Below are 15,733 nucleotides of genomic sequence, written 5' to 3'. Positions count from 1 at the left end.
AAAGTAACATCTTAATTATATATAATATTTAAAATTTTAAATAATAATAATCATAAATTATATATAGACCATATATTCAAAAGTCTAATAAAAAATTGGAAATAAAAGATCAAAAGCCCAATAAAAAAATTTCCTCTTTCATCGATAAATATCAGATTTTCAAGGAGAATAAATAGTGGAAGATAAATAATAGAAAACTTTTCAATTTCCTATATTAAAAATAGAAACAGAACAGAAAAAGTCTACCAATATTGCAAATAATGTCCCATGATAAAAGAGGGACTTTACATTTTCTTAGAGGATAATGATATAGAAACGTGGGAAATTGATTTTTTTTGAATAAACCCAATATTTAGACTAAACGATATTAATATAGAAGCATTGGAAACTGATGTTTTGTATAAACTCAAAATATTGACTAACCCAATAGTCCAAAATTACAATAAAATTGCAAATTAATAAACCCTATTTAAGTGGGCATGATTAATATATTGATGGCTATTAATTATGCCATATGGAAAATACATAAAGTTTAGAAAATTGATGAGTCAGCCTAGATAATAGAGATACACAATATTAATTGTAATAATTAATTATGACTTATTTTAGAAGAAAGAGAAATATGACCCTTTATTAGACAATATATCCCTAACCATTTTCCGTTAAGCTATGAATAAGATTTGTGTTGAATGAATAAATAATCAATTTCACACCCTTTTCTTTTGGAAAAAAAATCAATTTTCTTATTAATAATCATTATTTTCATGATTAAAAAAAATCATAATAGAATTTCAAACAACAATTCCATCGATTCATAATTTTTTATAAAAAAAACCTCTAAACAATATATCTACATTTGGTACAATAAGAACCATACATTTCTATAAATCAATTCTCATAAAACTAAATGTACTAATAAATTACTGACATAACTTTGATACACCAAGAACAATAAACCAATTCTCATAATAGTAACCAAGTGAAAGATAAAGCCACAAAGCCATGAAGCAATTCTCATCCAAAAGCTATGCAACCATTATCAGAGAACCATTATTTTCATGAAATAATAAATTCTTACAACACATTCATATATTTATAACAGAATAAAATGTATTCTTATAAAAGTAATAACAATTCTAGTTTCTTCTAACAATCTACTTGAAGCAAATAAAGTAAATGTATTCTTACAATAACAACCATATTAATTCCATAAAATAATAAGGCAACTCCAATTTCCCTATAAGAACAAATGGAAACAAATCCACTGCGCTGCTGTTTCTCTTATGCCATCCCTCGTGCCCACCATCTTCACCTTTTTCTCTTCCTTGTTTATAAGTAATTAAAAGGTTTAGATTGGAGCAAGAGACATTTAAAAGGATACAATAGTTTGTGTATTATCTTACGTTTATTAAAGGATTTTTTGTCAAAATCAAATTGTTAAATTTCTATTTTGTTCCCTAAAAACAAACTGTTAAACTTATGGCTTTGTTTGTCAAAATAAAAACATATTGAGAAGAAAAACCCTTAAAAAACCTCAAAATATAAAATACACAAACTATTACACAAAAATAGAAAAATCTTAAAACATAGAATACACAAATGAAGGAGAAATTTTTGGATTTTCATAGAAGGAACAGACTGCAGAAAACTAAATCAAAATAAAATGATGGCAGCGACAATTTTGAGCAATTTTCGGTAACTTTGAGGAGGGGGAGATTGTTTCATATCAAAGTGAAAAAGAGAAGTAGAACATAGAAAAATCTAATACAAAATACGATAGTTGAAAAATATATGATTGTTAAAATTAGAGAACAAATCATACCTGCAAATCAGAAAGGATGAAATAATTTAGGGAAAAAGTAAAGGATATATTGAAAATGTAGGATTGAAAACTTAAAAGAAGGAAGAAGGATCCCTATATTTGTGTTAAAACTTATAAGAAGGAAGAAGGATCCCTATGTCCCCTATAATCGGCGGAGCCGTAGAAAAAAAATAGGGTTAAGGAAGATGAAAAGAGACACAGACCCTTCTGCTTGATAGAATGCTACTGGATAATATAAAAAAAAAATGTTAGGTAGATTTGGTTAGGAGTATGAATTTATAGATGTAGAGAAGGAATTGGAATGGGTGGTATTTCAAATTCGTGATATTTCCCAATGCTGGAAAGCTAAAAAGTTAAAATATTCCCATTGGAAGAGAAAGCATGCGTGGAAAATTGATATGAAACATGTTTGGAATACTTTTACGGTAAAAGAGTTGATTGGTGTAAATGATGGTTGATAAAAAGCATATATATAGTAAAATATGATTTGTAATTAATATTAGCTTATCAAATTCAAAAGCGTGAAAGAGAAAGATTGTATGGAGAAAACCATGAGCCAATGAAAATTAAATAATTTTTTAAATAATTAAATAAAATCTACTAAATGCAGTTATTTAAAATTAATAATGATTAGGGTTGGAAAAAATGAATGTTCCAATGCAATGAGTGACATAGAACGTAGTGCATAATTTTCATATTCCAATAAAAAAGATTTGAATTAAATGAGTTGCTGGAATTAATTATGGTTAGTTGTGTAATTATTGTCAGGGGTATGTAAAACCATCTTATATTGACTGTGATTAGGGTAATTTCGGAATTTTGGTGGTAATCAATTTTTCAATCGTTCAATCAAATCAAACAAGAGAATAAAAAGTTTTTTTCTTCACTTCTGCGTCTATATAATATAAGAAAATCTTTTTGAATATTCACATTATTAAACTTGATAAAACTAGCGCAGCTTTCACTCCCCATGAAATTACATCAGCTATTAAGAATAAATAACTAGTCTTTGATACCAATAAGCAAATTGAAATACTCTTTATTATTAATACAAGTTCTTCATTAATGCTAATCTATAACGAAATCACTAACTTCATTTCTAAACAATTTCTTTCCATTTCCAATTACTTCATTCTCATCATCAGAATTTGATAGTTTCATGAATTAAAAAATGATCCTCTTGATTATAACCTTCCATTTCATGTTTCTCAACCTTCACTTTCTTGTTATCTCTTTCCTCACTTGATTTCGATTGCTTCCACCAAGGTTTATAACATTTCCACCTATTTTTTTTCATTATAAGCCTCAACAAATGGTAAATTCTCATACGGTTGCCATAGAAAACCATTTCAAAATCCTGCAATATCCAAGTCCATTTTCAAGTTTTTATTTTTCAATAATTTAACTCCACTCCATATAGCCACCTTGGGTAAACCATGTCCTATGGTACAAGGGCGTGGTTTAAGAGCTAAAAACCTCTTTAAAGCCCATACTTGAACCAATTGAAAAGGAGACCAAATAGCTACACTTGAACTCTTCACGATTGTTGTGGCATTTTTTGTAATGACGCTATTAAGTAAACTCAAATCCCTATAAATACTAGCTAAAACAGGAGGTGCAAGAGCTATTTTATTCCCATGAGCTAAATGTATTGCAATAGGAATAACACTTTTCAAAATAGTATCATAAGAATTTGCAGGAAGCACAAACCTTGATAACCAATAAACCAGAAAAGCTTCATGTTCGACTTTGCTTTCACTCTCCTTAAAATACATCATCCATGCCCTTTGATTCACTTTTTTAGCTTTAGAATTGTTAAACATTCTTCTTGCTTCTATTAATTCCTTTTTTGCTTTTAGTTGCTCACTGTTCATAACAGGGTTAGAAATTGAACAATCCAAAAGAGAGAGTACCCTAAACAAACCTTTGTATCTTGGAACACCTTCTATAAGCAAAGCTAAAGAATCAAATCATCACCCCTTTTGATATCATATGCAGAAGCTTTGATTGCATGGTATATTCCAGTTTTTATCCATAAATATTCAAACTTTGGTTGTAACTTTTTGATCCATTTTTTCCATTCTTCTGGCGATGGTCTCCATCCATTCATCCATTGTACCTTATTTCTAGTGGCAATTTTGGGTTAGTTTCAGAGAAAATAGAAAAATGAGGTGCAAGAACACGAAAGTCTTGGATGGAAGCTTTGGGAAAACACCCAACTCTAGGAGTTTTTTTTCCAACGAATGACGGTGAAACCATGAGTTCTTCTCTAACTTCTATCATGTTGTCATCCATTTTTGTTTTCCTTTAAAGTTTTGCTTTTTCAGATGAATGAAGTGAAAGTTCAAGAGTTACCCTTCAAATGAGCTCTGGAGTTGTTTATAGGCGAAAAATTTCAACTAATTAATACATTTACTTAAATATTATTCTATAATTAATTACTTAATATTTCAAAAAAAAAACAATTTAATAAGAGGTATGTTCTTAATAGAATTAATTTTTTTATATAAAATTTAAAAAATATTAAATATACTTAACTATTATAACATTTGTTTTAATATTATCCATTAGTTAGTTACTGAATATTATAAAACAAGACATTTTAATAATAGGTATGTTAATGATTAAATTACTTCATTTATAAAGAATTAAAAATTAAATATAATTAACTATTACTACATTTGTTTCCATCCATTAATTAATTAATAATATAAAATATTACAATTTAAAAAGAGGAATGTTAATTAAATTTCTAATTTATCTAGAATTAGAAAAATATACTTAACTATTATTACATTTTTTTCAATATTATCTATCAATTAATTACTAAATATTAGAAAATTTAACGATTTAATAAAAGGTATATTAATAATAAAATTACTTAATGTTATAAAAATGAAAAATTTAATAAGAGGTATGTTAATAATAAATTACTTCTTTTATATATAATTTAAAAATAAAAGCTTCACTACTATTTTATTTTGTTCAATATTGTCCAAATACTAATTGCTGAATTTTTTTCAAGATGTTAATAATTAAATTACTTCATTTATACGTTAATTACATTTATTTCAATCCTATCCATAAATTAATTACTAAATATTATTAAAAAAACTTATTATTAATAAGAGGTATCTTAATACTTTAATTACTTATTTTACATAGAATTATAAAAAACTTAATCTACTTAACTACTATTACTTTTGTTTCAATATTATCCTGCAATTAATTACTAAATATTATAAAAATGTCAATTTAAGAAGAGGTATGTTGATAGTTAAATTACTTAATTTATAAAAATTAAAATTTATTAAAAGGTATGTTAATTATTAAATTACTTCTTTTATATAAAATTACCAAAATATCAATTATTAGAGAAGAACTATACCTAAATAGATGATAAATTACTTCTTTTTATCATCCATTTATTATAAAATTATTTCTTTTATATAGATGATAAATTATTGGTGATAAATTTAAAGATGATAAATTATTTCTTTTATATAAAATTTAATAAAGGTATGTTAATAATTTAATTACTTCTTTTAATAAATTACTTCTTTTATATTAAATTAAAAAAAAAGATATATACTTAAATATTTTAAAAGCTGTTTCAATATTATCCATCAATTAATTAACAAATATAAGAAATATACCTAAATATTTGTTTTATATAGAATTTTAAATATATATATATATATATATATATATATATATATATATATATATATATATATATATATATATATATATATATATATATATATATATATATATATATATATATATATATATATACTTAATTATTATTACATTTGTTTCATTGTTTTCCATCTATTAATTACTTAATGTTATTAAAAAACTTAAAATCTAATAATAAGTTATATTAATAATTAAATGTATTATTTTATATAGAATTAAAACAATTAAATATACTTAGCTATTACTAATAGATGCGAAAGTTATCTTTTTTTTATACATCACCAAATACACTTAATTATATTTAGAATTAATTTTAAATATTATATATAAATATGAAATCAAACATAGACTAAAGAAAAGATAGAAAAGACAGAGTTGAGACAATATTGAAGAGATAAACAAAGAGAGAAAATTTAATTCATGAAAAGAATTTAATAAAATTAAAATTATTACATAAGTTTCGATACTAAATATTATATAAATGAAAATTTAATAAGAGTTATGCTAATAGATAAATTACTTAATATTATAAAAATGGTGTAAAGGAATTCCTTGGATGGTTTTCGAGGATGGAAGGAGGGTAGAGATGAGAAGGTTTGGTTCGAAAATGAGGCGATGGATTTTTTAGTGGCATCTTGTTATTCTTATTTTGTGAGGTGTCTTACTTCTTATGGGCTTTTTTATCAAGCGTGATGAAGCTTTTGGGATTTTGTGCAAAAATGAAAGTGCCGTTTAAAATCAAGGCTTTCGGGTAGAGATTTTTTCACAATAAACTTCCTACTAAAGATCTATTGTTGTATAGTGGTATCTCTCTCCCTTTAGACAATTTAAATTGTTCTTTTTATGAAGTTTGTTTGGAAAATTGTAGGCATATATTTTCTTATTGTTGGGTGGTGAAAAAGATAAGGAATGAGATAGCTTCTTGGGTTGGTATAGGAGATAGGAAGGAGGAAGAGTGTTTACCGATTTTTATGGAGTGCCACTCATTCTTTCGGTTACATAAAGTGAAGAGTTGTAAATTGGGTGTGATGTGGTTAGCTACTACGTGGTCTTTTTGGTTACTTAGGAATGGAGTTTGTTTTCGGAATGATGGTTGAAGCGTCAACAATATCGTTTGGAATATTAAAATCTTGGTTTCAATATGGTTTTTTTGTGAGAATATTACTCATTCCAATTAGTCTTTTTACGAGTTTAGCAAGGAACCATTGTTTTTCCTCTCGTAATTGTAATTGGTATATAAACTTCTTTTTTGTCAGAGTTTCCCGTTTTCCTTTGTAATCGGGTTGGAGAACCCTTAGTTCTCCCATATATTTTATCTCTTGCTTATGAGAAAAAACAGTTTATTAACCGATATATTTGTAATTAAATTATTTATTTTATATAGAATTACAAAAAAATAAAAAAATATTCTTAAATATTGTTTGTCTTTTTTTCTACGGAATTTTTTTAGGAGAAATATCTGCATACATCCTGCGAATATCGCTGCGACTTTAAAAGATAAATTCAAATTTCTTGGTGATTGTTGAAGGACAACAAATTCTGCAGGAATACATGCAGTGTTTACTGCAAATATTAAATTTTCAACAAGAACCAAATTGCATTTCAAAATTCGTACATTTTAGTGCAGATTTTCTTTGTGACATTTTAAATTATTTTGGCTTAATTGCAATTTTGGTCCTCCTATTTTATTTTTTCTTAGTTTTGATCCCTCTATTTTAAAAACTATAATTTTAGTCTCATTTTTAAGTTTTGTGTTGGATTTTAGTCCCTTCTTGATAAAGATGAGTAATGTGAGTCATCTTTGAATCTTTGATTCAGTGTAGAAGATAAGATTGAATGAGCTTTTGGTATAGAGTTTGTTATCCAAAAGTTACACGTGATACAATAGTTCCAGACTATATACAAAGCATTGCAAGGCCTAAGGCATGGGCTAACCGTATTGACTAATGGGCCTAAACTAGATTCACAAGTATAAGAGGCCCATACAACTATAATACTCTAATACCCCCCCTCAAGCTGAAAGGTGGTGATCAACATGAGCTACTTTCAGTTTGCTTCGCAGGTCTTGAAAGGCAGTGGTGCCCAGGGGCTTAGTGAGAGTGTCGGCAATTTGCATAGCTGCTGGAACGTGTTGAATCTTCATATTTCCTGCAACAATTCTTTCACGAACGAAGTGAATGTCAAGTTCGATATGTTTTGTGCAAGCATGCAGCACTGGATTATGAGATAGCATAACTGCACTGAGATTGTCACATAGGAGCATAGGTGTGTGAAAGGGAATACGAAGTTCTGTTAGGAGTGATTCAAGCCATAGCAGTTCTGATGTGGTATGAGCTAATGCCCTGTATTCAGCCTCTGTGCTTGATCTAGCAACTAGAGACTGCTTTTTGGAACTCCAGGCCACAAGGTTAGGACCAAAATAGATACAAGAGCCAGACGTAGATCGTCGATCATCCGGGTCACTGGCCCAGTCCGAATCACTATAAGCTTGCAGAGAAAACTTGGAAGGTGAGGCAGATGGAGAGAGTAGAAGACCATACCTTGAGGTGCCACTAAGGTAAAGAAGGAGGCGTTTTACAGCAGACCAATGAGTCTCAAGAGGACATGCCATGAATTGACACGCCTTGTTCACACTATAAGCAATATCGGGCCGTGTCAATGTCACATATTGTAGAGCTCCAACAATTGACCGATAGAGGTGAGGATCATTCATGAGATTACTGCCGTGTCTGCTTAGTTTACATGTGCTGAGCATAGGTGTAGGAACACCATTTGCTGCAGTCATCTTTGCTTTTGCTAGAAGATCCTGAATGTACTTGGACTGAGACAACAGCATCGCACCATCTTTACAAAAGGATACCTCAATTCCCAGAAAATAGCTGGGTGAGCCAAGTTTCTTCAAGGCAAAATTAGAGTGCAGCTTATTGATTAGATCAAGAATTAACGACGAGCTAGAGCCTGTAATCAGAATGTCATCAACATATACAAGTGCATACATAGTTATGCCTTGTTTGCAGTAGACAAAAAGGGAATTATCACATTTAGAAGTAGTAAAACCAAATTGAAGAAGTGCTTGTGTTAGCTTTTCATACCAAGCACGAGGCGCTTGTTTGAGACCATATAATGCCTTATTCAATTTGCAAACAAGCTGCTTATCAGAGCTGACAAAACCTGGAGGTTGAACCATATAGACTTCATCCTGTAAATTGCCATTCAAGAAGGCATTATTGATGTCAATTTGTTGAATGTCCCATTTATAGGTGACAGCCAGTGTTAAGATAACTCTGATGGTGGTAGGTTTGACCACGGGGGAAAAGGTCTCAGTGTAATCAAACCCATGTTCCTGGTGAAACCCTTTGGCTACCAACCTAGCCTTATATTTTTGAAGAGAGCCAAAAGCATTTTTCTTCAGTTTAAACCCCCACTTACAACCTACAGCAGTTCTATTTGGAGGCAAAGAGGTAAGGGTCCATGTGTGATTTGCTTGAAGAGCATTGAACTCTTCCTTCATAGCCTTAGTCCATTCAGGACTGGAAAGTGCCTGTTTTACGGTAGTGGGTTCAGAAACTGTATAAGCCAATAGAGTTTTTGGCTTAGAATGGCCTGTTTTGGCTCGAGTGAGCATAGGGTGACTATTTTCAACCAGAGGTACCAGAGGCTTACTAGAAACAATGGAGGGAGATAATGAAGAATCAGAGAGATTAAGACTATTGAGATCAAGATTTGGATTTTCAGGCTGTACAACAGGACTATGAGGTAAAGAGGAGGAAGTGACCTCAGTTTGTGAGAAAGAACCAGACTTATGTTGAGTAATAAGATCCTCAGGATCTGTGACCAGGTTATTTTGTAAAATGTGTTGTGGAGTAATAGCATTGATATCCTCTAGATAATGCAATGCTGCAGGTACACTATGTGTACTGTCATGAGAGGGAGAGCTGTGAAATCTGTGATTGGAGCAGCTCTGAGTATGACTTTTGGGAGAAGCAGACAAAAGAGCACAGTCATGGCTAGGAATATCAATTGAGTTGTCAGTTATAGCAGTAGCTACATCCCTAGGTGAAGTGTTGTTACCATCAGTACTATATGTATGTGCAACAAGTTGGGCATTTGACTGAGTGATGTCAAACATAGAATTATTATAAGCATTATCTTGACCAGTACTATTTATGAGAGGACTCAGATTATTAGGACTTTGCTGAGTAGGTGTGTTAGGGACCACTAAGCCATCTTGCTGAGAAGAGGATAAAGGGGAAATTTTTGAGTTGGCAGAAATAGAGCCAGAGAGTAAAGGTATGGATGAGACATTAAGAGGACATTGTGCTGATGTATATTGTTCAACAGAGTCAGTAGTAGGAAACAATTTGGAAAAGGGAAATTGTTCTTCATTAAAGGTGACATCTTTTGAAATGTAAATTTTACCAGCTTTACTAAGGCATTTAAAACCTTTATGTTGAGAAGACAACCCTAGATAAACACACTCCTGACTTCTCATCTCAAACTTGTGTTTGTTAAAAGGTCTAAGAAGAGGATAACAAGAACACCCAAAGACTTTTAGAGTATGGTAGTCAGGTTGCTTATTATACAGGGCATGAAAGGGAGAATTTGCCCAGGTTAGAGCAGAAGTGGGAAGTCTATTAATTATATGAACGGCAGTTGAGAAACTATGATCCCAGTAGGTTAGAGACATGGAAGAGTGGTTTAATAAGGTGAGTCCCATTTCCACTATGTGACGATGTTTCCTTTCAACTGAGCCATTCTGATGGGAAGTATGAGGACAAGTCAGTCTATGCATTATCCCTAGTTCAGATAAGTGTTTTGTAAAGGGTCTAAACTTACCCCCAAAGTCTGACTGAACTGACCTAATCTTAGTACTGAATTGAGTTTGAACAAACTGGTGAAACAACTTGAAGGCATGCAAGGCCTCAGATTTTTGCTTAAAAAAATAAAGCCAGGTATATCTGGTGTGCCCATCAACAAAGGCAATATAATATCTATAACCAGAGCTTGAGGGATTTGGAGAAGGACCCCACAAGTCTGTGTAAACAATGTCAAATGGTTTTTCATATATTGTGTTAGTCAAGGGAGCATGTAATCTATGAGCTTTACCAATATGACAAGACTGACAAAACTCAGACTTTTGTTTATTTGATATAGAGACATTACACAATTTTAGTACAGAAGAAACTGAATTAAAATTTGCATGGCCCAATCTATGGTGCCATAGAGTATTGCTATTACAAGTGTTTGATCTATGTACATCAGAATTTGAAACTACAAAGGACTGTACAGCAGTGCCAGTTCCAAGACCATGATTATGATTGTGAGAAGAGGAAGATTCCAAATGTAATTGAGGGAAGCAGTAGAGACCACTGGTATCTAGCACTCCTTCAACAAGAATTTGCTTAGAATCCTGACATTTGATATGACATTTATCAGCAAGGAATTCAAATATAACATGGTTATCAGCAGAGAATTTGGAGACTGACAACAAATTTCTAGTAATAGAAGGAACATGTAGGATGCTAGACAGTTTTAATTTGTGTTTTGGGTTAAGAGTTGAGTAAAGTTGTGAGGATCCTATTGACTTAATGGTTAAAGTTTGACCATTACCCACATAGACACTATTTGACCCTGTATATGGCTTTTTGTATTGTAAATATAAATCATAAGGAGTAAGGTGATGAGAAGCACCTGAGTCCACAAACCATGCCTGAGATTCTAGGTCTGTGGGAAGTGAGTATTCCTGGGTGTAAGCAGTTGGATAGTGAGTGGTAGCCATCATAGCAACAGCTTTGGTGCCTTGGGCAGCATCCTGAGTAGCCCTTGAGTTGTTGGAGGCCTGACTTGTTGGTCTTGAGTTATCTGAATTTTCTGGCACAAAGTTTTCATCAAATCGATGCCAGCATGTATAGACAGCATGCCCATATTTTCCACAGAGCTGACACGTTGGACGACTGCCATTTCCACCAGTGGTGGTTCTGCTGCGCCCACGACCACGACCACGATTGAATTTGTGCCCTCTTCCACGGTTACCTGAGTAGGAACCTCTAAAGTTTTCTTCCCCATGATTTGTGTGTGCAATGTTTGCTGATACAGTGTTAGCTGCTAGTTCTTGACGAAACTTGTCAAGTTGTGCTTCTTGCACATAGAGCAGAGCCTCAACATCACAGAGTGAGGGGGGAATGGGACAGCCATACATCTGCATCACAAAAGGACTATATTCCTCTGGAAGTCCATTGAGAATGGAGTCAACTTGATCTTGCTCAGTGATGAAATCCCCAACAGCAAGTAGAGAGTTTGCTATGGCCTTGATACGTAACACAAACTCTGTAACAGACTTGTTACCTTTCTTGGTGGATTTCAATTCAACCCTCAGTTGGCGAACTCTTGCTTTCATCTGCGCATTGAAGTATTGGTGAATCTTGTCCCATACTTCAAAGGCATGCTTACAAGCAAGAACCCTAGGAAGAACAGTCTCAGAGATAGTGGATAACAGCCAAATGAACACGACTTGATCTTGAACTATCCAAGCTTCATATTCATCAGAGAATGTACCAGAAATGCGATCTTGATCTGTCTTGTACTTCTGCGGAATTTGTGGATTGACAACAAGTTTGTGCATCTTTTGGGTGAGAATTACTCCCTCTACTTGTTGATTCCAGAGCAGATAATTGTTCTCTTGCAGCTTGATGGAAAGTTTCGGTCCAAACGTGTTGCTTGACTTGTTTGACGCAAACACATTGGAAACTTCTTGATCTTTGATCGTTGATTCATCTTTATCAGAGGACGCCATGGATGAACCTTGCCGAAACTACCAGAAAGAAGAGCTTAGCTGAGCTTGCGAAGAGATACGATATGAACGAACGATGATGGATTGCGGAAGCGAGGTTGATCGTTACACGCGAATGATACCATGATAAAGATGAGTAATGTGAGTTATCTTTGAATCTTTGATTCAGTGTAGAAGATAAGATTGAATGAGCTTTTGGTATAGAGTTTGTTATCCAAAAGTTACACGTGATACAATAGTTCCAGACTATATACAAAGCATTGCAAGGCCTAAGGCATGGGCTAACCGTACTGACTAATGGGCCTAAACTAGATTCACAAGTATAAGAGGCCCATACAACTATAATACTCTAATACTTCTTCAATTTTGGACATATTTATAATGATGTGGCGCTCAGTTAGCTGACGTGTCAATGCCTAGTCATTTTAAAACAGATCCAGGTCATTTTTATTAATAAAAACAATTATGTTATTTATTAAAAATAATTTAAAAGTTTTAATAAATAATTAATTATATTATTTTCAAAATAAAATTAATTTCTCCATCTTCTTCGTTTTCTTCTTCTCTCTTTCCTCAAACTAGGTTATTTCTGTAGAAAATTAATTTCAAAACATTTACAAGGTTGTTTTCATGTTCATGACACTATTTTTCATAGCTTCTTTATGGTACTTTGAAGCCAACAAGTTCATTCCATAGGTAACCAACCTTCCACCGTCTCTTGGAAAAAAGGGTTTGTGAATCTGGTGAAAACTTTTGATATGTTCGTGATGCCGACACTGAACGTTTCAAAAGGCATGTTTTCTCCATTTTTTTCAAGCGAAACTCTAAAAAAAAATCGTTCTTACAACGATATCGTTGATTTGAAGGTCCGTTTGTTACAGATAATGGATCTGACACGATTTTGAATCAGATTCATCTCGATCCCATTTGGATGTGTGGTCGTAAAATTGGAAGGTTAAAGCAAAACATAAACTCAGAAAAATCATATGTGAGTTTATATCAGGGGAAACACCTTGAAACCGTTTGATACCGTGAGTAACCTTGAATGTATAAGGGGTTTTCAAGTGGAAGCCTTGGTAAAGATGCTTCATATGTGAGATTGTGTTGTGTCACATGAAGGTTCTTGTAGCTAAGTCATATATAAAAATTTTGGTGGGTTGGAGTTATCAATGTGATTTTTCAACTTAAAATGAAATTTTGATTTTGGGGGCTTTAAACTTTTAATTTGAGTTTTAGGTTTCAATTTTAATATTGAGTTTTTTTTTGAGAAGATGAATGTTTTAGATTCAATATTTAGCTTTAAGCTACTAATAAACTATTTTTAGTTTTTCATAAAAATAAAATTATTTTGAAAATTAAAAAATAATCCAATTAATTTTAAAATGACTAGGGATTGACACGTCAGCTAATTGAGTGCCACATCATTATAAATATGTCCAAAATTGAAGAGGGACTAAAATCCATCACAAAACTTAAAACATGGACCAAAATCATGGTTTTTAAAAAAAGAAGGTAAAATAGGAGGACCAAAATTGCAACTAAGTCCATTATTTTTTTAAGTATAAAATATATCTTTTTCTTTTAAAATGAATTTTTTTTATAAAAGTTTAATAGAGGTAAATGTTTACTAAAAATAATAATAGTGTTTTATTTAAATTTTATGTAAATTATTTTTTATTCATTTTTAAGTTTTAAATTCAAATTTTATTTTCTTTAAGATAGTTTTAGTATATATTATTCTCAAATAATACATATTTTTAAAGATTTTATAATCGTTAAAAAAAGTTTTGAAAAATATTTTTATAAAATTAGAATTGTTATGAAATTAACCAAAACAATATAGAGATGAATGAGAGAAAAAGTAATATTGTATTATCATCTTCTTTCAAGTTACCTTAACATTGCAACATGATCCATATTTATAGTACATGACCAATAAACACCATTAACTCAAGGAATACACAAAGGTTACGAACTTAATTTATAGGAGTTAAGGAATATAGAAAGATTGGGGAAAATGAACATCCACATCTATATTCATAACACTCCACCTTGGATGTTCATTGAGGATATGCTGTTAGACGCTGGCCTTAGGATCTAGAGGGGGGGTGAATAGATCGTTCACAGTTTTACGGATTTAAACGACTTTTCAGCGGAAGTGATTCTGAATCGACTCGCGTCTATTCTGAACCACTATCGAAACGATTATATATGTGTTTAAAAACCAGTCAAAGACTTGAGGTAAGTGGTAAGAGTATATGTTGCAGAATCAAAGCGTTGCTCTTATTGAAAATCAGATTAACTTTTTGTATGATGGACAATGTTTGCAATGCAGTAAGAGTGATAGAAACAAATATACAAACACTTGGTGATAATGATCAAATTGAAGGTAATTCAATGTGTGGTGGATTGTGATGTTTATGTAAGTTCTTAATTCACAATCTTAACACTCGAATCGTTGATCAATTTGCTATTATAACCAAATATGAACAGAATGTAAATGAAAAAGTAAAAGCGAAAAGAACACGATATTTGTTTAGGCAGTTCGTCGATCGTCCTCGCTACGACTACGTCTGCCCCCAATTCCAAACTGAAATTGGGTAATCTTTCATTAATGTTGAAAGTAGTATATACAAAGAAGATAACAAAGCGATAAACGATAAACCAATTATGTCGATCCTTTGAATCTTCTTCCCCCTTAATCTTTGAGCAAGATCAAGGTTATCCAAGAGCTTCACTTTGATTCCCTTCTGCAGTGTCTTGATTCCTTGAACTCCCCGTTCCTCAATCGTTACACTCAGCCGAATCCTCAATGAACGCCTCTTGATAAAAACCCCCAAGAACCACCCGTCGTGGAGGACGAAACCCGCAGATTTTATTCACCAACAAACCCCACAAACCTTCACCCACTAGGAATCTTCAATTCCGTTCCATGGACGTTATCGAACTCATCACTAACCCGCAACGCAAGAATGATTATGTGTAATTGTGTTGGAGATGATGAAGAACGAAGATGAGAAGCGTTTGTGTATCTTTCAGTCGTTGGTGTTGTCTTGAATAAATGAGCCTTTGACAATATATATATGATAGCTTAACAGTTGGAGATGAGAGAAACAGAATTTTTGGCATTCTTGATCAGTTAGGTCGACCTCTTGTAGTGCTTAGGTCGACCTAGCAGAGCTTGCAGAATTTTGCTCCCAGTTAGGTCGACCTGTTTAAGGAGTAGGTCGACCAGAATCCTCTTCAAATGCATTCTAGGGATATTTTCTCAGATTAGGTCGACCTAGTCGTTGTGTAGGTCGACCTAGCAGACTGGTATGTAAATTTCATCAATTTAGGTCGACCTAGATGATGTGTGAGTCGACCTAGCAGAAGTATGTGGATTTTTCTCCATTTTAGGTCGACCTGGGTTGACAGTA

The sequence above is a fragment of the Vicia villosa genome, linkage group LG3 (assembly GCF_029867415.1).
Source record: "Vicia villosa cultivar HV-30 ecotype Madison, WI linkage group LG3, Vvil1.0, whole genome shotgun sequence".
Lineage (NCBI taxonomy): Eukaryota > Viridiplantae > Streptophyta > Magnoliopsida > Fabales > Fabaceae > Vicia > Vicia villosa.
The sequence above is the reverse complement of the archived record's forward strand: the minus strand, read 5'-3'. Positions refer to the sequence as shown.